The sequence below is a fragment of the Mauremys mutica genome, chromosome 14 (assembly GCF_020497125.1).
Source record: "Mauremys mutica isolate MM-2020 ecotype Southern chromosome 14, ASM2049712v1, whole genome shotgun sequence".
Lineage (NCBI taxonomy): Eukaryota > Metazoa > Chordata > Testudines > Geoemydidae > Mauremys > Mauremys mutica.
Window position 1 is genome coordinate 8,131,511 of NC_059085.1, and position 20,719 is coordinate 8,152,229.

A 20,719-nucleotide genomic window follows, 5' to 3' on the forward strand; every position below is an offset into this window, starting at 1 on the left:
GCTGCTGCTAAGTCACATGATCCGTCGGTTCCCCTCCCCAGCCCGGCTCTGGGTAGGTGGGTTGGGAGTCATTTTTAGGTGTTTTTGTTTCTGTCTCTGCTCCCCTCCCCGGGGGCTTTTAATATAGAAGGGGGGGGCCCAAGCAGTAATGGTAGAAGGGAGCCAACGTCACGGGTGTTCGAGTGTAATAACAATCTTTGGGGGAGAGGAACCCAGAGTTTGCCCAAACAAGGGCCACCTTGGCCACTAGCCGGGGTGGAGGGGCACAGACAGCACCTGCCTCCCACTGAAAGGAATTGTAGCTGATACCATCTCTAATTCGGAGAGGCAGCCTGGCACTGGAGACCGCAGCTCCTTGGCTTGCCAGGCTGCTCAGCTCAAAGTAGAGCGCTGAATGCTGGGACATGTAGTCTTTGCAGGACATGTGTGAATTAAAGATGTGGGGCTGCATTGTAGAATCTCCTGGGCCATATTAGGGCTTCAAAGTTGATCTTCCCTGCTCCTGGTGTAAAGGCTAAAGACTGGAGGCTGCTCGGTTTCTCTTAAAGGGACAGCTTGTTGGTAAAAGCCGACAGGAACAGTGTCACAGGCCCATGACATACTAAGCATGATGTATCACTTTCCCTTAGGCCTTATAATGAGGGCTGGGGTTTCTTAAAATGGATGTGCGCGGATTTTCTATGTACAAAGCAATGAAGGCCTTTAACAAACCTGAGGTTGTGTTGCTAGCCTAGGCTGAGTTGTGGCTAGCGGTGGGGGAGAGGTGAGTGCATGCTGCATGCTGCCGACTGCATACGGAAACACCAGCTCAGCCAAGCTCCGAGGACCCACTCGGGCCCCTGACTCTGTTTCTGGAGCTCTAGGAAGCAGTGACACATGATTCTTCTCTCTGGACCTGACCCCCTACCCCTTGCCTGTGGTGACAGTACAAGGCAATCCTCAGTCCCCTCCCACATGCTCCTCTACTCTAATTCCCATCTTCCCCACACCTCATCTCACCTCTTGTCTGTTTTCTCTGAGCAGCAGTGGTGCTGGCTGGGATACCATTTAGGAGGCATCCTGGCTGAAGCCCCAGATGCGTTATACACCCAGGCAGGGTGGGATTTTCCAGAGTGATTTAGGAACATACGTCCCCTTGAAAGTCAACAGAATTTATGCTCCTAAATCCCTTAGCCACACTCGAAAACCCAGCTGCCTCCTGCTGCTTGCTTCCTCTCTGGTTCCTGTGGCAGTCCCAGGGAGGCAGGGTGGTTAGCAGTTCCAGGTTTACAATGGCGCCAGTGGCACCAGGGAGCTGGGCCCATGCTCAGAAGAGGCACAGGGCTGGCCAGGATCCTGGCAGCACAGGACTGGGCAGGACACTGTGCATCTGACAACTACCGGTTAGTAAATAGTGCCCTCACGGTGGGTGGAGCGGGACTGCCGCTGCCATACCATGGCCCTTGCCTGCCCCTCATTCGGGGGACCGATCTCCCCACATCATGCTCCATTGCCCCCAGGGGACCCACAAATATGTTTGGTGCTGAGCAGGGCCAGCTCCAGCTTTTTTGCCGCCCCAAGCGGCGAAGAAAAAAGAAAAACCCGACTGAGCTGCTGCCGAAGTGCTGCCACCGACCTGGACGTGCCGCCCCTTTCTATTGGCCGCCCCAGGCACCTGCTTCCTTCGCTGGTGCCTGGAGCCGGCCCTGGTGCTGAATCCTCAAAAGGTTAATCCGGCCCTGGCGGTTAGCACAACTCCCTGCAGGCTGCCACTTCCCCTTTCCGTGCCAGGGGGAGGCTTTTTCAAATGCATCGCTAGTCCTGAGGGACAGGGGCCCAGTAACACTGGTTTTATCTGCTTCAGCAATGCAGCAGCCATTCAAGCTGCAGCGGGATGGGGTGGAAAAGGGCCAAGAGCCTTTAAATGATTCTAAAGGCGGGGGGTGCAGTATCTTAAGCCAACACAGCCTTCTGGGACTAGAGCAGGGGGTCTCAAAGGGGGTCGGGACCCCTCAGGGAGTCACGAGGTTATTACGGGGGGGTCGGGAGCTGTCAGCCTCCACCCCAAACCCTGCTTCGCCTCCAGCCTTTATAATGGTGTTAAATATATTTAAACAGTGGTTTTAATTGATAAGGGGGGTCGCACTCAGAGGCTTGCTGTGTGAAAGGGGTCACCAGTGCAAAAGTTTGAGACCCACTGGACTAGAGGCTTTTTCTCATAACTTTCCCATTGCCCAGGGAGAGGGCCCGAGACTCCTGCACTTAGGGACAAAGCTTTAGGGTGAGAAAACAAGCACTTGTCTTCCATAATGCCATTAGCCTAGAGATGTGAAGCCTGGAGTAAGCAGCTGCTCTGACTGGTGCATCTAAAACCCACTGGCTCGTCACACGGCTTCACGCGAGTGCCATCCCCCTGGTTTCTTTGCCACTAACTTTCCGATGCCACGTGCCAGCAACAGAACGAAACCAAGATGCCAATGTTTGGTTGCTGCTGCTTGAACAGCAGCATTCAGCTCCGCTTCTGAACTCCCCCAAGCAGCAGGGTCATTCTGATGTCAGAGGCACTGGGCCTGGCCAAGCAGAGGGGGTCACGTGCCTTTGTGTGAAAGATGCTGAGCAAAGCCATTGTAAGAGGCCATCTGTTTCCTTGCATTCAGAGCAGGGCACCCACCCTGCATGAATAAGCAGGAACCACAGTCATGTGTTGCTGCGACAGAGAATGCAGAGCAGGTTGGGGGGAGAGTTGGAGCGTAACTGACAACACTGGACACTCCCAGTCCCTTTCCCCCACTGGGGGCCATTGCAGAATTCCTCCCTGCAATATAGTCCCATAGTGACCAGTCTGTTTATCACTTCCCTTGGAAGCCATTCCACAGTCAAATGGAGCTCAGTTGTTAGCATATTTTTCCGTCCATCCAGGCTCAATTTACCTTTCATTTCAGGAATATGTGAGGCCTCCTATTCCCTTATGGGGCCGGGAAGCAGTACTGTCCTATGTTCTTTTTTACAGCTGGGGAGACAGAGACCCAGACACCTCGCTGGCCTGATTTTCAGAAGTGTTAAGCCACTTTTGTGAGCGTAAGTGGTGAGTGCTCAATACGCCTGACAGCTGTCCCTAAGTGACTGCCCGAGGGCACATGGTAATTGGGTAGCAAGCCTGGGCCTCTGGCATCCTAAGCCATTCCCTGGTGTCACCGCTAGGCAATACTCCCTGACACCATCTGTGCTTACAGATTCTGATTGTAGATTGACATAAAATCCAAGCAGCTCAGACAAGCAGAGGTGGCAGGGATTTTGCTTTGAAGGGGTGGGGGGCAGAGGGACCGGAAGAGGAGCAGGGTGCGCTGCATAGGGAGTGAGGGGAACTCCTGAGACCTGGTAGGGGACACGGGCAGCTGGCTCCAGGCTGGGGAGGTGGGGTCCTAACAGTTCATGTCTCTCTTGCTGACAACGAGATGTAGCTGCTCCCAGATCTGGCCTGATCACCCCAGGTCCAACCTACTCCCTGGCCCACTTCCAGGCACCGCTCTAGCCCCTCTGTGTCCTGCTCTTGCCTCTGCCCCCCGACACGTGCGCATAGTTTATAGGGAACATTAGCTCCCAGAATGTGTAGCAGAACGACCTATGGGAGCAAAGCATAGATCAGATCTCACCCCCGCCCCACCCAGTATTTCTGTTCTGGGGGCACTAGCCCCCATTCCCCACTTCCACTGCCCCTGCAGAGAACAGGGTGTAGTTACCCAGAAAAAAATGACTGTGGGAGATAAGAAAAGCCGGCAGTAATACAGGAGAGGGAAGGTGGAGTATGCTGGGCTGGGGCTGGAATAGCCAGGAACTCAGGGAGCTTTTCCTGGAAGGCCAACATATACTCCACCACTGAGTCCCCCTAGGAGCGGCCATACCTTCCCACTGCACCCTCATTAAATCCACACACCCCCCATACCGGCCCCACACAGAGCACTTCAAAGGGGGCAACGCTGTGGGTTCCTGGGAGCCTCCTTATGGGCCAACAGCAGGCGAGCTAAACCTTTAACCCATCCCTGGGGTGCTGCTCCACAAAAGTTTTCAATATTGTTTTAAGGTTCCATGAAATCTCTCAATCAGCCCAGTAGCTTGGGGGTGGGAGGGAGCCACCCTGACGTGTTGAGACCCACATTTCTCCCATAGCCCCTAGGGCAGACATAAAGTCCGTACCCCTCCACCCCCGATCAGCCAAAACCATGCAGGACAACCACCATGTCTGCCTCTACAGAGGAGAGCACTGCTGCTTCTGGGTAGCGGATGGCATAAGCTACTACCAACCAACCAGACTTCCCCACCCCCATCCAGGTAACTTTGCTAAGGGGCCCCACAACGTCCATAGTGACCCTCTGAAGAGGTTCCTCTGTGATGATCAGCAGGTTCAGGGCAGCCCGGACCTACCTCCCCCTCCGGCACGGGTCACAGGCCTTACAGGATTTTGGCATTGCCTCACACACCCCAGGCCAGTAGAAATTCCGGAGCAAGCTCCGTTTAGTGTGCTGTATTCCCCTGGCTCCTGAGACGGGTACAACATGGGCCAGGCTGAGTAGCCGAAGTTAGTACTTTGTGGTACCACCAATGGTCTCTGTATTCCCCAGGGCTCAGCGTTCCCAGGGAATCCACTCTCTCTAGAGTAGCCCCTGATCCCAGAGAAACCCTCTGGTTTCCTAGCTGGGGGTGCCTGGGGAGTCAGCTTGCAGCCCTAGGTTTTTCTAGGGAAGGGTCAGTCATTTGTTCCTGTCTGAATTCCATAGCAGGAGTGGGAGGCTGAGCTCAGCCTGGGACCTGCTCCCTGCCCCTCCCCAGGTCAGCTCATCAGCTGGACTCTGCTCAGCCCTGGCCATGCGACAGGGCCGCCTCCCAGCCTGCCCCCCAGGGTCAGAGCTAAGGGCTGCTGCTTGCAGCCAGGTGGCTTGGGGCTAGGAGTCTAAGTCATTCCCTAGTGAGACTTCTCCTGGCAGCTGGGAGACAGCACATCCCAGCATCCTTAGGCCCCCGGGTGTCACCCCATTTTAGATGGATCTGACCACGAGGGAAAGTCCCTAAATGGTCAAGAGTTGATCAGGGATAATTCACGACCCCCAGAGTTCCTTGGGCCCTCCACCTCTGGGCCTTTTTCCATCCACAGCCACTGGGAAACAATGTTTTGTCGATTCCTCTCCTGGGTCTGAAATGGTCAGGTTTACTGATCGGGCCATCGGGGCTGGATCCGGTTCTACCATTGGTGGGGTCACTGTCACCTGGACCTGCTGTGGGCTACCACTAGCCCTCGGCCTCCCAGGCACCAGGCCGTGCATCACCTTCTGACCTCTCTCATTGCAATAAAAGCATTTCAGATCCCTGGGTTTCTTGTTTGGGCCCTGGGCAGGGTTTCCTCCCCGCACCAATCTGGATCTGGCCTATTCCCTTCAGGGGAGGTCCTGGTTGGGGGTCAGTTTTATGCCACTGTCCCTTGAATTGATCAAACCCGATCCAACTAGCTGCCTATTGGTCGGACCATTTCCCAGTTATGGACATGTCTCTAGGGTCCTTGTTCGTTGTCCATGATTTTAGGTCAGGGGGCAGAGTTTGTAGACTTGTTCTAAACCCATTAATTCATAGACCTCATCAACTGTGGATACCCCATCCCATTCCCCATTTTCTTACCTACCCTCTAATTTGAGTTGATACCTCAACATGGGCCAAATCCCCTGTTTTCTGAACTCCTCAGAACCTCCTACTGTACGTGTCAGGGGTCAAGTTCCACTTTTGCAACCACGCTTGTTTGCACGGCCCATAATCTGCATAGTCCTCTCTGGCCATATGGGTGAAAATGTCTAAGGCCTTTTCCGTCAGCAGTAGAGCCAGATTCCCACATCCTCCTGCCCCACCTTGTTCCATTCACATCCCATTTCAAAAGCATTTAGAAACACATCCATGTCATCCCCTTGCCTGAGTCCATGCCCTCCACTGGGACAGGTACCTGGGGTCTGGCTCCACCTCCCAGTCAGGTTGTTGCTGACATTGTTCCTCCATATGGAACTGATGTTGATGCTCCCTCTCTCTCCTCTCGCCTCTTGTCCTCCTCTCTCTCCTCAAGCTGGCGCTGCTTCTCCTGGTCTGCAAGCAGCTGGGCATCCAGAGGCAGTCTGTCCCTCTCCTGCTCGATCTGTCCATGCTCTCTCTGCAGGGGTGCATTCGGTCTGGATGGAGCATGGTTGCTGCCTCTGTCAACCTCTTCCCTCTAGGGAGGTGCATCCAGATTTCCCGCACCTGCTGGACTCTGCCAGTGGCTGGGTGTTCCCTGTTATTCTGGACCATTGTTCCTTTCCCGGTCCTCAGAGTACGGCAGGTTGGCTAGCTGGGCCTTTGTGCGCTCCTCAGTGTTGAGCTGCCTTTCTCTGCATATCTTAACTGCTGACTTTTTTGCTAGCTGTTCATAACTCACTTTCCTCTGTCTCTCTCTTCACTCTTCCTTTCCCCAAAAGACTACAAGACTTTTCTCTGTGCTTTGCCCTTCTGCAGCACTTGCTTTCACTGCTGTTGGCACTTCACTGGCCATAGATTCCACCTCTGCTACCAGCTAGGTCACAGTTTCAGGACTGACTGCATTTTTGCCCTTCCCTCCTGGACTTCCTTGAGGGCTCCCACTTAAAGGTTTGAGACTTCCTAGCCGTCACCTATCTTGGGTGGAGACCCATGTCTCTCTCCCTCCAGACTGGGAGTTTACGCTTGCAGCGCCTCTGTACGTCACTGTGATTTCCCCAGCAGGGCAGATTAGGGTCCAGCACCTGTGATTTACCTTTCTCCAGGGGCTACAACAGTGTATGCCAGCCACTGCCCAGCCTTCACAAAGCAAAACATATTGTATTCTTCGGGGAAAAGCATTACAGAGAAAACATTTAAAAACCACCGCCAGTTCCTACACTCATGCGAAAAGCTCACCAGCGATCACCCATCAGTCTTACGGGGCCCTCATGGGCCAAAGTCTTCCCAACCCTTCCACAAGGGTTGGGGCTGCCCCTTGGACAGAGGGTCCTGTCTGTTTGCTGAATCAAACACAAGGTCTTGTGCCATTTTAAACTCAGCCTTTTAATACCCAAAGCCCTTTGTTTGTCTGTTGATCTCTGGAAGACCCAGTTTGAACCAGCATATGCAAACCTTCTCAGGGCGTGGTTCCTCTTTGAAGTTGTTTACTATTTCAGCAACTAGCCCTAACCACACCTTCCAGCCTCCCACCCACCCACCCACTGTTTTTAATTCCTGGAGGAGCTGCGCTAACCCTTCCCCCATGCTGTGCCTACAACACCCGGCCCACAATGATACATAAACTAATCGCAAACCTCAGAGCTACTGCAGGCAGCTGCAATATCAATCACAAAAGCTACCTCCAGGAACAGTAGCAGTGACATCACTCACACGAGTGCCGTGTGATTGTCTGGCACTCCGTGTGCACTGGGAAGGATCCTCTTATGAAGATCTAGACCTTGGCTAAACTACAGGTTACTTCGTTATAATTTGTCGCTGAGGGGTATGAATAATCCACATCCCTGAGCAACGTAAGTTACACCAACCTAAGCGCTGCTGTAGACGGCAGAGCTTCTCCCACTGACATAGCTACCGCCGCCTGTGGCGCCTTCTTGTTGGCGTAGGGTGTCTCCACCACAAGCGGTGCAGTTGCAAGTGCTATAGTGTAGCTGTAGTCTGAGATTGGAATTTCCCCAAATCAGGTACGTGCAAAGGCTCAACCAGGAAGGGGGACATTCAATATGTAGGTAGGCCTTTAACACATGGCAGTGGTGCGCAGAGGAGACAGGTGACTGGTTTCATATTCGAGAGGGGCACTCCGCTTTCAAAAGTTTGGGAAACGCTGCACTACGGTCAGGAGCAGCACCAGGGTTTCTGGCGCTCTAGGCAGAATTCGGGGGGCGGCATTTTGTGCGCTCCCCACGGGGCGCGCGGGAGCTTCCGGTTCCGCTCCCATCGCGCCGCCGAAGGACCCTCTGCTGAAATGCCGCAGGCGACAGTGGCAGTCACTGAGCTGCTCAATTGCCTGCCGCTGTTTTCCACGGCATGGCGGCAGAAGGTCCTTCTTCGGCGGCGTGACGGGAGCGGAACTGGAAGCTCCCGTATGCCCTCAAATTTATTTGAGCATAAGCTTTCATGGGCTACAACCCACTACAGCATGAAGCTGGAAACGTGAAGCATAAGCCACAGTGCCTACTGAGACGAGTAAGAACTGGGCTCAAGACTTCCAGGGATGAGTGCTGCTCATAAAGAGAGAGATGATAAAGAGAGTGACCCTCAGCTGTGTTTAGTACAGTGGGTGGGCACAATGGAGCAATCTGACACGTGTTTTAGATGGGTGTATTTTTATATGGATATATTTTTATGTACACAACTGTTTGCAAATATAAAACTTCACATGTGTAGAAATTAAGGCCTTTAGGCCCTGAGTAAACTAGGCACATTTTCCCAAACATTCGAACAGGGTTACAGATTCCAAGTCTTGGAAAACTTGCCCAGTGTAGACAAAGGCATATGGTTTTCAACAAGAAAATCAGGGCAACATAGGTGTGGCAGTGGAAGGGACAACAGGCAGAAGGTGCCTGCTTAGGACGTGAAGCAAGGAATAGAGGCTGGCTGAGGATCTTTGATCAGAGTTGGCTAGGGAAACTGGGACGCCTGTGAAACAGCTACAGCTCTTCTGTTTAAAATGTTACACCCATGGCAGGGAAGGCTTTGACTGACGCCCAAGCTTTCTCCAGCTGGTGCTCAAAGCATTTCAGGAAGCCAAGTTCCTTTTGCTTCACATAAAAACTTTGAGCCCCATGCGTTGGAAGCTGGACTGTCAGTTGAGGCTTGGTCAACGGGGCATGCAGTTGTAAATGAAGGAGATGGAATTATTCAGCTCCCCCACTCCCCAGCTAACCCCTTTCTCTAGACAGTTAACTAATCTCCAGCCCTTTTAAAAATAAAAGGTAAAAAATCCCGCCCCCCCAGCAAAAAAACCTCTTCATTAAGACCAGGGGCGGCTTTCATTAAGACCAGGGTCCGCTGGTCCCGCGGCTTCGGCGGACCTCCTGCAGGCACGTCTGTGGGAGGTCCTCCGAAGCTGCAGGACCAGAGGACCCTCCGCAGGCAAACTGCCGGAGGCAGCCTGCCTGCCGTGCTTGGGGTGGCAAAATCCCTAGAGCTGCCCCTGATTAAGACTCAAGACTGCTCAAACATATTTGTTCATAATACCTGTGGTAAAGAGCAAGGAAATAATAAGGTGCCATTCACACCCAACACAATACCATTCTCCAAGTGTTAGCCAGCTACTATCATAACACTCATCTCAGCATGCTTATGCCCTTCAATTCAATGATTCTGCCAACTTCAGTGCACCCATCAAAGGCCCGAAATTCAAACTGCAATGCACTGCATGCCCCCACCCGTTTCTGTTACTTTATTGTATTGCTGATTCCAAATATATATTGTATTTGTGTTGCAGAACTCAGCATTTTTTCTCCAGGCATTTGAAAATGGGGAGTGTAAAGGTGAGCAACTGTTCAGGGGAGGTGGGTATTTAAGCTGCCCAGTTGCGGCTATCTTAACTTGTACTGCCGTACTTCAGCTGTGTAAACTATTTTATGAGCAAATTGGGGCTTGAGTTCAGAATATCAAAAAGTTCAGAAAATTGAGCATCTCAAAATTACAGCAGGATCAGTCCACAAGATGCAGGATGTTGCACTACATCAACTTCTTCATAGCCTTCAAAGCACTGCAAAGCTATTGTCAATGCACTGAAAGCACTGGAATGTGAAAGGACAGTAACTTGTTCTTCATCGACATCACTTTTGTTATGTGATTTTTTCCCCATGAAAAATGGTTCATATAATTGGTTGTTGTTTGTAAGACAGACATTCATAATATCAAGCTTCTCCTGTATTTGTAAGGCATGGCATGTCATGGGTGTCCTTGCTGGCATTTTGATTACACTATTTTTTTTACTGAGAAAAATGTTAACAGGTTTACAAATGCTGGCAGAGTAAACAGAGAAAAAACAATAATCACCACAACAGTGAGCTTTGTTTGTTCAGAGAAACATTAGACAGTAACATAATAATCAGATCTACTTAACAGGGTGTTACAATATTACAGAGTGAGTACCACGACATCTTGTTTTTAATGATTTTTTTTAAATGGACTGAAATCTCTGATTACACATATTTAATAGATGGGGCATGTCTCTTAAATGTTAATAGTCAAAACTGTGCTGGGTTTTTTAGATGTGAATATACTTTATGTGAGTAGTGAATAAATAGCAACAAATTTGTCCTCTATTTTGCTTGGTATGTAATTGGTGCATTAATTTTTCCATAAACACAACCTCCCATATTTTTGAACCATTCCTCTCGTGTTGGACTATTTTTTGTTTTCCTTGTTGGCATCTCCGTAACGCTAATGGAAAAATGTGACATGGTCGTGTCCAGGCATCTGACTCTCCCCGGGATGTGGGGCTGCCCTAGGGTGACCAGATGTCCCTATTTTATAGGTTTCAGAGCAGCATCCGTGTTCGTCCGTAGCCACAAAAAGCACAGGAGCACTTGTGCCACCTTAGAGACTAACACATTTATTTGAGCATAAGCTTTTGTGGGCTACAGCCCACTTCTTCAGCATTTTCTTCTCTAGGTGCCTATTACCCCCCACCACTGTCCTGATTTGTCACACTTGCTGTCTGGCTGCCCTGTGCCCTCGTTGTGGCTCCACAGATGGCTGGGAGTAGCCCTGTTTCTGCGAGGAACCAGCTTCCAGCCCAAGCCATGCGTGTCTGTGAGTGGGCTAAGCCAGGCGGCGGGCGGTTCCGGTCTCACTGGTTCGATGGCGGCGCAGTCCCATTGCCTGCAGGAGTGACTCCTCATTTGCAGTGGTGCAGACCAGACACCGACTGCCTGAGCCAAGCGGGCACCGGCCCTGGCCCACCAGGCCTTTGCCACGTGCAGAGCGAGTGGGCTGGGGCGTCATGTGACACGGGGGGGGCTGGAGCCAGGTGGACTGTACCATTGCATAACACCTCACGGGGGTATGAAGAGGAAAAATGCAACTGAGCCCTACCACTATGGAACGGAGGGGGGCGAGGAGAGCGCGCATGTGTGGGGACAGAAAAGGGGTGTGGGCTGGACTGTACCATTGTGTCGCAGCTGGGGGGGGAATTCTCCCTTTACCATTGGGCGCACTTACACTTACACCATGAAACAGAGCCTTAAGGAGGCGCGGGGACTGCACCATTAGGTAGCACCTGACGGGGGTATCGGGCAGGAGATGTTGTTCCTCAAGTTGGGGCTGGGCGGTCCCTTCCCTTTCCAGCCGCTCCTCTTCCCCAATGACTCCGCTCTCGCCCTTTGCGGCCTCCTTTACTTCCCCTTCCTCTTCGCGCAGCCGCGCTCCTCTTCCATTGGCCGGAGCCTGTGAGCGCAGCTGCCTTCACCGAACGCTGATTGGCCACATCTCCTAGGCGCAAGAGTCCTGACCTTTGATTTGCGGATGGGAGGGAGGAAGGCCTCCATCCCATTAACCAATCAGCGTCAAGCCCTTGCTTCGGGGCAGAAACTCAGCGCTTCCATTTCTTCCCCCCGTAAACCCCAGTCGCTGATTGGGCGGATTCCACGAGCGCAGGCGCCTGTGCTGTCTGCCTGGATTGTGATTGGCTGGAATCCGCGTACGCGGGGGGGGAGGGCCGCGGCCCCGCCCTGCGCCTGGCGTGCTGCGAGGGGACTGGGGAGGGGAAAGGCCGCGACGTGAGCGCGCGACCCCGTCCGCCATTTTGTATTGAAACCAGCGGAGCCGAGAAGCTGAGAGAGGATAAAAGCGCAAGAGGCTGAACGAGGCGCCTGCTCTGGCCCCGCGATTCCCAGCCCTGCCGTCTGAGGTGAGAGCCGCGACGGGGGCCCTGGGCTGGACACCTGGGAGCAGGCCGCGGGTACTGAGGCCTGGGGCCGGGCACAGCCCTGGGCCTAGGGTATGTGGGGCCTGGAGCCCGGGCGAGCAGGAACCGACCGGAAGGATGAGGCTTGGGGTAGCCCCAGGCTTGCGGGGGGCTCGGGGCGGTGCTGAGGCGCTCGGGGCCCAGTCTGGGACGTGACTCGGAATTTGGGGGGTCGGGAGCCCGGGCCTGTAGAGGGGGCACCCCGCACGTCGGGAGCAGGAAAGCCCGGCCCCCGTCCTGAGGGGGAAGCGGGAGCGGTGGGTGGGCTTGGGGTGGTGCGGCCCGTAAGCCCGGCCGGAGGCTCCCACCAGGGGGAGCCCGAGTGGAGGCCCCCGAGGCCCAGCCGTTTCCGGGGGTCGACAGTGTGCAGGGCTGGGCGATCTGTGCTGGGCCAGTCGCCCTGGCTTCAGGGGCGCGGGCTGGGGCTCTCGGGAGGAGGGGAGCGGCTGGACTCCAGCTCCCCAATCTTCCGTGGGGGTTGTCAGAAACTTATCCTTCCTCCTGGGGTACGGTTCTTTGAGACACCAGGGTTAAGGGGCTTTCTAGGAGGGAGCCTAGGACAACCTGCCTCTTCCCTGTTGGGTGAGGGAGGGATGGATTTAGGCCACCACATCCCCTTGGGCTCCTTTTGGATCCCCATGAGTTACTGGGTTTGAAGTGGGTTGGACCGGGTCTTTGAATACCTGTCCCTCACTGATCGATTCCAGCCAGCAATTACATTTGTTCTCTTCTTGGTAGACTACTTGTGATGTTGGCTAAATACAGAAATAAAACTAGCTGGTTACTCAGTTGCAACTCAAAACATGAATTATTTTGTTGTCACTTGCCTCATATGGTAAGTGCCCTATTAAAAAGCAGCTTTATCAAGGACCTTCTCCTCACTTAAACACACTTGAAATACGCAAATGGTGCTTGTTTATAGCTTAGTGCACTGGTTCTCAACCTGTGGGCTGCTTGTGGCCCAGTCAGCACGCAGCTGTGGTCCATGTGCATCCTCAGGGCCATACAAGTACACCTCTACCCCGATATAACATGACCGGCTAGAACACGGTAAAGCAGTGCTCGGGGACGGGGCTGCGTACTGTGGTGGATCAAAGCAAGTTCGGGAATGCGGTTTCACCTATAACGTGGTAAGATTTTTTTTTGGCTCCCGAGGACAGCGTTACATCAGGGTAGAGGTGTAGTGTGTATATATTGTGTGGATGTGATCCACATAAAGCATAGAGAGCTTCATATGCTGGCCACAATAATTCATAGGTTGAGCACCACTGCCCTAATGTGAAGTAGAATGAAAGCCTTGAATATCTTAAATATGTCACAATATCTAAAGTGCAGTTCTGGCTTTAGAAAAGTTTTTCTTGGGCAAATTAAGTTAGAATTAAAATAAACCGTTGGTCATTCTAAATTGAGGCCAGAATCTGTAGCATTTTCCCCCTTGCTTCTGCTGTGTAGACTTGCTCGGTCACAGTAAAACTTTGAAGATCTCTTGAAAGGCAAAATTGTTTGGGTTTTGCAAACAGAAAAGATGGTGTAGGCTGCTGGTTAACTTAAAGAGCCTGTTCACTGTTGGTAGGCCTGACCTGACATGGATTCTTGAAAAGCCAAGCAAAAGGAGGTTTTGAAAATCCCAACCTTTACAAGACAGGGTTATGTTATCTTGACTGATGAAAAGTAAAGGCATAAAAATGGAGTACATAGTCATACAGTAAGTACTATGAAGACATGGTCTTTAATTATGAATTATTTCAGCATACCAGAAGTGGCTGTGCTATTCTTTAGCAAGGAAGAAATATTTGTAAATGCTATCATCCAGTTAACTTGAGTGATGAGCAGTTGCTTAGTCCTAATGTTTTAGTTCAAAACTAGAAAACTTCGTGTAATTGTAGTAACTTAGTGTAAACTGTTTTTTAAAAATAGCTCTCTTGAAATGGGCATTCATTGCTTGCGTAATAGCCTCCCCTTCCTAGGTCTTGAAACTAAACGGTGACTGCCAGCTAACTTTAACAAATTTCAAAAGATTTTGTTCAGTGCATATGACTTCAAAAGGAGTGAGGTGATGTGCAAGGGCCTTAAATATAATGAACAAATAAAAGGTGATACTGTGACAGACAAATATAGACTTAGTACATGGAACAAGCACCTTAAAGTTTAGAAGTCTCCAGTTTTGTCATGTGATCAGATAATGCAGATGCTTTCTGAGTTCAGCTTCAAGGACTCTGTGGTGGAAAGCATGAAAAGACAACAGCAGCTGTCAAATCATTAAGCCGGTAGTCAAATACAGGTATTTCTAAAGAGAAGTGTACGATAGTTCATTCTTGATACATAGAAGTAACTTCAGAAGGCTTCCTGTTTCCAAGGTAACTATACCTTGGATTGAATAAAATGAAGGCAAAATTAGCCTGGACGAGGTAATTGCCTTGTAAACAGGAAGCAGCCTTTGATGGCTGTGCAGAAATGTGCTTTCCGTCCCACTCCTGCATCTTGGTTCAGTATTGTCCTCCACTCCATATCCCTATAAATATGGTTGTCTAAATTTTTGACCCTCATCCTGTTGCCAGACAACCCCAGTCTTGAGTCTCCCCCATCCTTCTCCCTAGAGAGACTTATTTCTGTCCATTCTTCTAGTCAGTATTTACTTTAAAATTGTATTTAATATCTGGAGTTGATAGAAATGAGATGCTGGGTTGGCCACGTTTTAGCTATATGGATGGACTCTTCTGAAGGGAGTAGAACGGGGATTTTATAACTACTGTTACTGAGGAAAAATAATCAAAACCTTGTACTCTAGTGAATGCCCATCAATAAACCAAAGTGCAGGGAATTCCATAAATGAGAAGTGTAGTTTGAGTAGAGTATTCCTGTGTTCTAGCAAGATTCAGTTTGTTTTCTCTTAGTGTTACTTATTAACTAAATTGTGTATTATAATTAATCATTCCAGTTCTCCTTTAAGGCTCTGGCATGTAACACTTATCAATAGTTTTAAACACTTTTTTTAGTAGAAAAAAATGAGTTCTAATCAGTCTTCACTGGTCAGTGAAGGTAGGTCCTATATATTGTAAACTTAACTACATTGACTAGGGAGAACTTCAAACTGCATTGTTAAATTGGAGGCAAATAGGATATAAATGTGTATCCTGGTTGCTCTACAGCAGTGGTCACCAACCGGTAGATTGCGATCGACTGGTTGATCCTGGCGCCTCTGACAGTCGATCGTGATCTCTGGCCGCTAAAAGTCCAGCGGGGCTAAGGCAGGCTCCTTGCCTGCCCTGGCACTGCGTCGCCCCCGAAAGCGGCCGGCATGACTCGGAGGGGGAAGGGGCAGGGATCTCCATGCTGCTCTGTGTGCAAGCACCACCCCTGCAGCTCCCATTGTCTGGGAACAGGGAATCTGTGTCTAATGGGAGCTCTGGGGGCAGTGCCACGGTCCCCCTCCCCAGGGGCTGCAGAGGCATGCTGTCTGCTTCCGGGAATGGTGTGGGGCTGTGGTAGGCAGGGAGCCTGTCTTAGCCCCGCTATGCTGCCAACCTGGAGCCGCCTGAGGTAAGTGCTGCCTGGTGAGAGCCTGCACCCCAGCCCTGAGTCAGCACCCCCTCCCAGAGTCAGCACCCCATACCCCTTCCTGTACCCAAATACTTTGCCCCAGCCTGGAGCCCCAACCTGCACCAAAACACCGTCCCAGAGCTTGCACCCCAACCCCCTGCCCCAGGCTCAGCCCAGAGCATCCTCCCACACTCTGAACCCCTTGGCCCCAACCCCCTAACCTCAGCCTGCTGGAAGTGAGTGTGGGTGGGGAGAGGGAGGGAGGATGGAGTGAGTGGGACGGGACCTCGGAAGTGTCAGGGTAGATCCTGGGTTGCACTTAAATTCAAAAAGTGATCTTGTGCATAAACAGATTGAAGACCACTGCTGTACAGTATATACACTACCTAAATGTTGTTCACATTCTTGATTTGTGACACTAGCAAAAGGTGGTACTTTTGTTCCCCAGTGTACTTACCAGCATTCAACACTCACAATGCAAAAGTGGCTGGAAACTGGTATTTTTAACTAGTTATAATGCCCTGTAGCACACAATTGCAAGACAGTGTATTTAGGAAAGTTTGTGGCTGAAATGTAAGAGTGGGGCTACATGTTGACTACTGAAATCATATTGACTAAATGGAGTTGATAACCTTAAAATAAGGGAGGGATGCCAAATCTTGTTGAATATCTAATGAAACATTTAGTTGAGTACTGCTATGTCAGTTGAGTTAACAAACTGCTTTCTACAAATTATTCTCTAAAGTAAATGTAAACTCTACTTGGAGAAAAGCTGTTTGGAGTTCTAGTGAGAATTACTAGACAAAATATTAAGCTTGTTCCAGGGTGTTTAAAATCGAGTCTTCCTGACTAGTGATTTAATCATAGTTTTCTACATAAGTGCATTCTTGTTGGTTGTTATAACCTTAATACATATTCTTCACAACTCAGATGTAGGTGTCATTTTTAGAAGATACACCCTATACATTTTTAAAGTGATTTATTTTGAACTCTTTTCAGATTGATTTTACAGCTATAATCAGAAAATGAATGATAGTTTGGTTATTTCATTTACCCAAGGTAATTGAAGTAGATGTTTATGAAATCATTGGGAGGTGAACTATCTCCAGTTCAACAGGTTGATCATTAATATTTGGAGGATTTTCTTGCCATTCTGTATTAGGGGAAGAACATCACCAGACAGACATTTAAATTGTTTTATTTAACTAAAACAACAACGTTATCTATTCTGGATTTTTTCTGCAACAGCAAACATAGTATTTTAACAAAACAAGCATATGAATTTTTGAATTTAGTTAAACATTCAAGTTTTTAAAATCAGGTTTGTTTTTGTTAAAATTGTTTGTTTTTTAACTCAAATAGTTAAATGAAATATATAAAAACAAAAATTAAATCAATGGTCAGCCAGGTCAACATGAGAAACGCAAAATATTGGCTTCTGCAGCTAACTCAGTCATCTTCACCTTCATTTTCCTGTTTGTTCATAATCTGGAAAAGAAAAACAAGCTTTCCTGCTTTTTCAGGTCCCAAACAATTTCTCAGTTTGGAATGAATTAGTCCAAAGGAAGAAAATATTCTTTCTACACTGGCAGAAGAAGCTACTGCTGTTAAAAGTGAGATTATCACTTCAACAGTCTCTGAATCCAGGTGCTTAAGTGACTTCCACCAGTTCACTGGTGTGACTTTCTTTAAAACATCATCAGCAAACATTTCTTGAATGGTTCTTATTCACGAACTGGGTCTCTTTTATGGACTGCTGCCCTTATAGGTTTTCCCTTCTAGTGAGAGAATGGTATGGTAGATTTCACATCAATGAAGGCTACACTCAGAAAGACCTCAAGACTTCTGGAATATGCTGCTCAGTTTCACTTTTGTTTCTACTGCCTGTCCCTCCCTTCTCACATTTAGCTCCAGACTTCTCCTTGTCCAGATCTTTTCCGCCCCCAACAATCTGCTATTCATTGAACTTTTTGAAACTTTGCACTTTTAGAGAGAGGTAAGGGATTGACTCTGTACACAAATTTGCAGAGGGACAGTTGGGTTGAGGTCTGTTATTTCTCACCTCTATATATTTATTTAAAAACATTTTTCCTGTTAACAAACATGTTCTCTGGAGACACAAATCCACAGTCTGAGAACTGCAAAACTAAGCATCTCTGGTGGTATCTTCTAGACTGAGCACTGAGTCCCATTGGGTTGATAGATGGATTAACCTAAATCTATGCAGAAGCCCCTGGAACCCCATAAGATTGGTTCCCTAATCCATGAACTGTTGGAACTCATTTACAACACTTTTTTCTTAAACATTACATGAATATATTGTCTCGTACTATAGAATTAGAATTTGTAATCCTTGTTCCATGATGAGATCTCTTTGAGCTATAATGTATCTTAATTAAAACTATCTTTAGTTGGGTTTTTCCTCAAAAAGCATTTTATCAAAACTTTTTTTAATCATTGATTTTTATCCACCCTACTATATTGGAAAGAATGAGTAAAATTTCCCAGTAATGTAATTAAATTGTCATCCATGTGGCTTATGCAGTGAGTTTTCTCTTGCCATAAATGTTTAAGCAGTAACTATCTTGTAGTCTAAATTAGCTTTGACGCACACCTCCAGTTTCTTCCCTAACTGAGTCTTTTGAGGCACTAGCAGAATGCTTCCTAAACTCTACTTATATATGGCTTTGATGGGAGGACAAGATGAAAATATTCCACCAGAAACGAGTTCAGTAATTTTGGTCTTCACTGTTTCCTTATGTAGTATCTTATAGAACTTGTATTCCTGTAATGGCCTCACATTTTTTGGCTCTGATAAAATGATAACATCCAAGTTGGAGGTTAGGTGTTGGTTGACTAAGGCTTTTGAAACCCAGTGGAAATGCATGTCTGACACCTTAAAATGGCTCATTTGAATTTTTTAGGAATTTTTCAAGACCTCTTTTGTAGAGTGTCTCTTGTTTTGAAGTATTTCAAAGCACTTTAGAAGCATTTTCACTTTACCCTCCTGAATGGTAGAACACACACACGAGTGAACTGCCACATGCCTTTACTGTATGCAGCTGAAGTGTCACAAAGTAACTGATAGTGCATTTCAATTTACTGGATTTATAGAATAGCAAAATCACTTCAATACTGAATACTAACTACTTTCTGTGGAGAATGAAGTTTTAGCTCTCACTGCTAAACTATTGGATTCTTGCCTAGAATTTTATTCTTGTATTTATAGCCCACCTGAATTCCACAATATTAGAGGCACTTCTGAAGTTGCATAGATTACCAACTGAAACGTTACCTGCTATAGGAGATCCTTACGATATACTCGTCATTCTCTTTAGACAGTGAAATGATTCCATGCAAGACTTATAAACAGACTAAAGTGGGTATTCTGTACCACTTGAAATAAAATTATATACTTTGTGTGTGAGTATAGGTAAGTGCTAATACAGATTAAGGTAATAATTTAAAGGATGACTGAAGGGCTGAATCTGTTATATGAAGGTAGTGCCCCTTGTAACATAGGAACCTATATCTTTATAGAACCCTGCATGGATATGAAATTTGTATCTGCATCCCATCTGCAAACATGGTCTGCAGATTTGCAGGGCTCAAACTTTAAATATGCTGATAAAATTGGCTTGTATCAAAATGTCTCCTGAGCCTGTTCACCTTGCTTGTGTCTACTTCAAGATATAGTGCATCTGGGATTATTTTAGTTACTGTAGGTGAAGGATTGCAGTCTGATTGTCCTATTGGGTCACTGAGTTTTGCAATGTAACATTCAAGGAGAATGGCTTTTTTTGCCTGTTAAATTCTAGCCAGTCTTGTTTTAAACATTACAGCTGAATAAAAACCACTTTGTCCCTCTTGATGACTAGCTAAACCAATGCAGTATTCTAGAAGTCCATTCTTCATAATGTTCTGAAACTTCCATGTTTAACAGACTTGTAAGAAGACTGCTAATGAGGAAATTCCAAAACATCATCTGCATCAACTGTGACTTCTAATGCCTTGTTGTTCAGTTGCCATAAAGCTTTCAGCTTCATAGTTTAAAAATTGTCATACACAATCTAACATGAATTTTACAATCCACAAATCTGACTTTTTTTTTCTGCCCTGTGAAGATTCTTCACTTTGGTATATGATCACTTAAACTGTGTTAGTCTAATTTGTAGAATAGGCCAAGTAGGTCATATCTGGGCTACAGAAATTTTAAACTATTGAGACTTCTTTGGAGTGGTGGTGAGGAAAAGGCAGCTTTCCACATGCATTACTTAAGACCAGGGACTCTTACTGAATTTTTCCTTCTTTAGAAGATAAGGCACTCTTGATTAGTTAAAATGGCTTTTGGAGAACTTGTCTGTAGTTGACTAGGATCAAGCTTAATACGAATAACTGAGACCGCCGACCAGGGAAATAACCCACCTCCTTCCCCGACGGACCAAGGGATGCACCCCACCCATGTGCTTATCTGCTACACCGATACTGACGTGGACTCCTTATTCATTCCATGGGTGGCGTACCCGAGCCCACTTATCCACTGACACTTTAAAAAACCCTTGCACCCCAATCTGGGTCTTTGCCAGTTATGCGATATGTATCTTTTCATCCTTGCAAACGATATCTGTAACCCCCATAACCCAAGCATGACCCCAGATGTACAGTACCTTCCCTCTCAACTTGTGTATTTCATTTCAAACATTCACTTTAATAAAATTTTTTAATCTGTTGCCTGAACTGACACTTTGAAGTCTTTCAAGTGTGAAAAGTTACTGGATACATACCATAACTGGTTGACATAATGAAAACATTCTTTCTTGCTGAGTAAAGTGATGGACTTCTCAGGGTATGTCTTCCCTGCTGAGTTAACATACGTGACTATCATTGAAGTTGGCTGCTCACACCTAGACAAGCTAGGCCATACTTGAGTTACTGTGTCCTGGTGCTGCGTTGCTCATCTGCATGTCAGGACTTCTGTGGGCATGTCACAATGGCTCTTTGTGCTGTAGTAAGCTGAGACAGTCTAGTGAATTGTGGAAGAGTTTGTCCTGCTGGGCACATGGGGAGTGGGTGGGATGGTGGGAAGGCATTGGAGGGCTATCAGCACTTGGGTGGCTTATCCTCTGGTCCTCATTGCAAAGTGGTTGGATACCAGCCCAAGTGAAAGCCTTTTGGGTGTTTGTGTACAGCCCAGGTTGAAAGCAACACTAATCTTGGATCAGGTCTTGT

At 48.2% G+C, this 20,719-nt stretch overlaps 1 protein-coding gene across 9 annotated transcripts in view; it reads left to right on the top strand.

Moving 5' to 3' along the window:
- The first annotated feature begins 11,751 nt into the window (after positions 1 to 11,751).
- Positions 11,752 to 20,719, top strand: part of CNOT1 (CCR4-NOT transcription complex subunit 1) — a 105,760-nt gene continuing 96,792 nt past the window's right edge. For all 9 annotated transcript variants that reach the window (XM_044986940.1, XM_044986944.1, XM_044986942.1 and 6 more), the window contains exon 1: positions 11,752 to 11,893. The gene's annotated coding sequence lies outside the window, so the exon portion shown is untranslated. The remainder of the gene's footprint in view (positions 11,894 to 20,719) is intronic.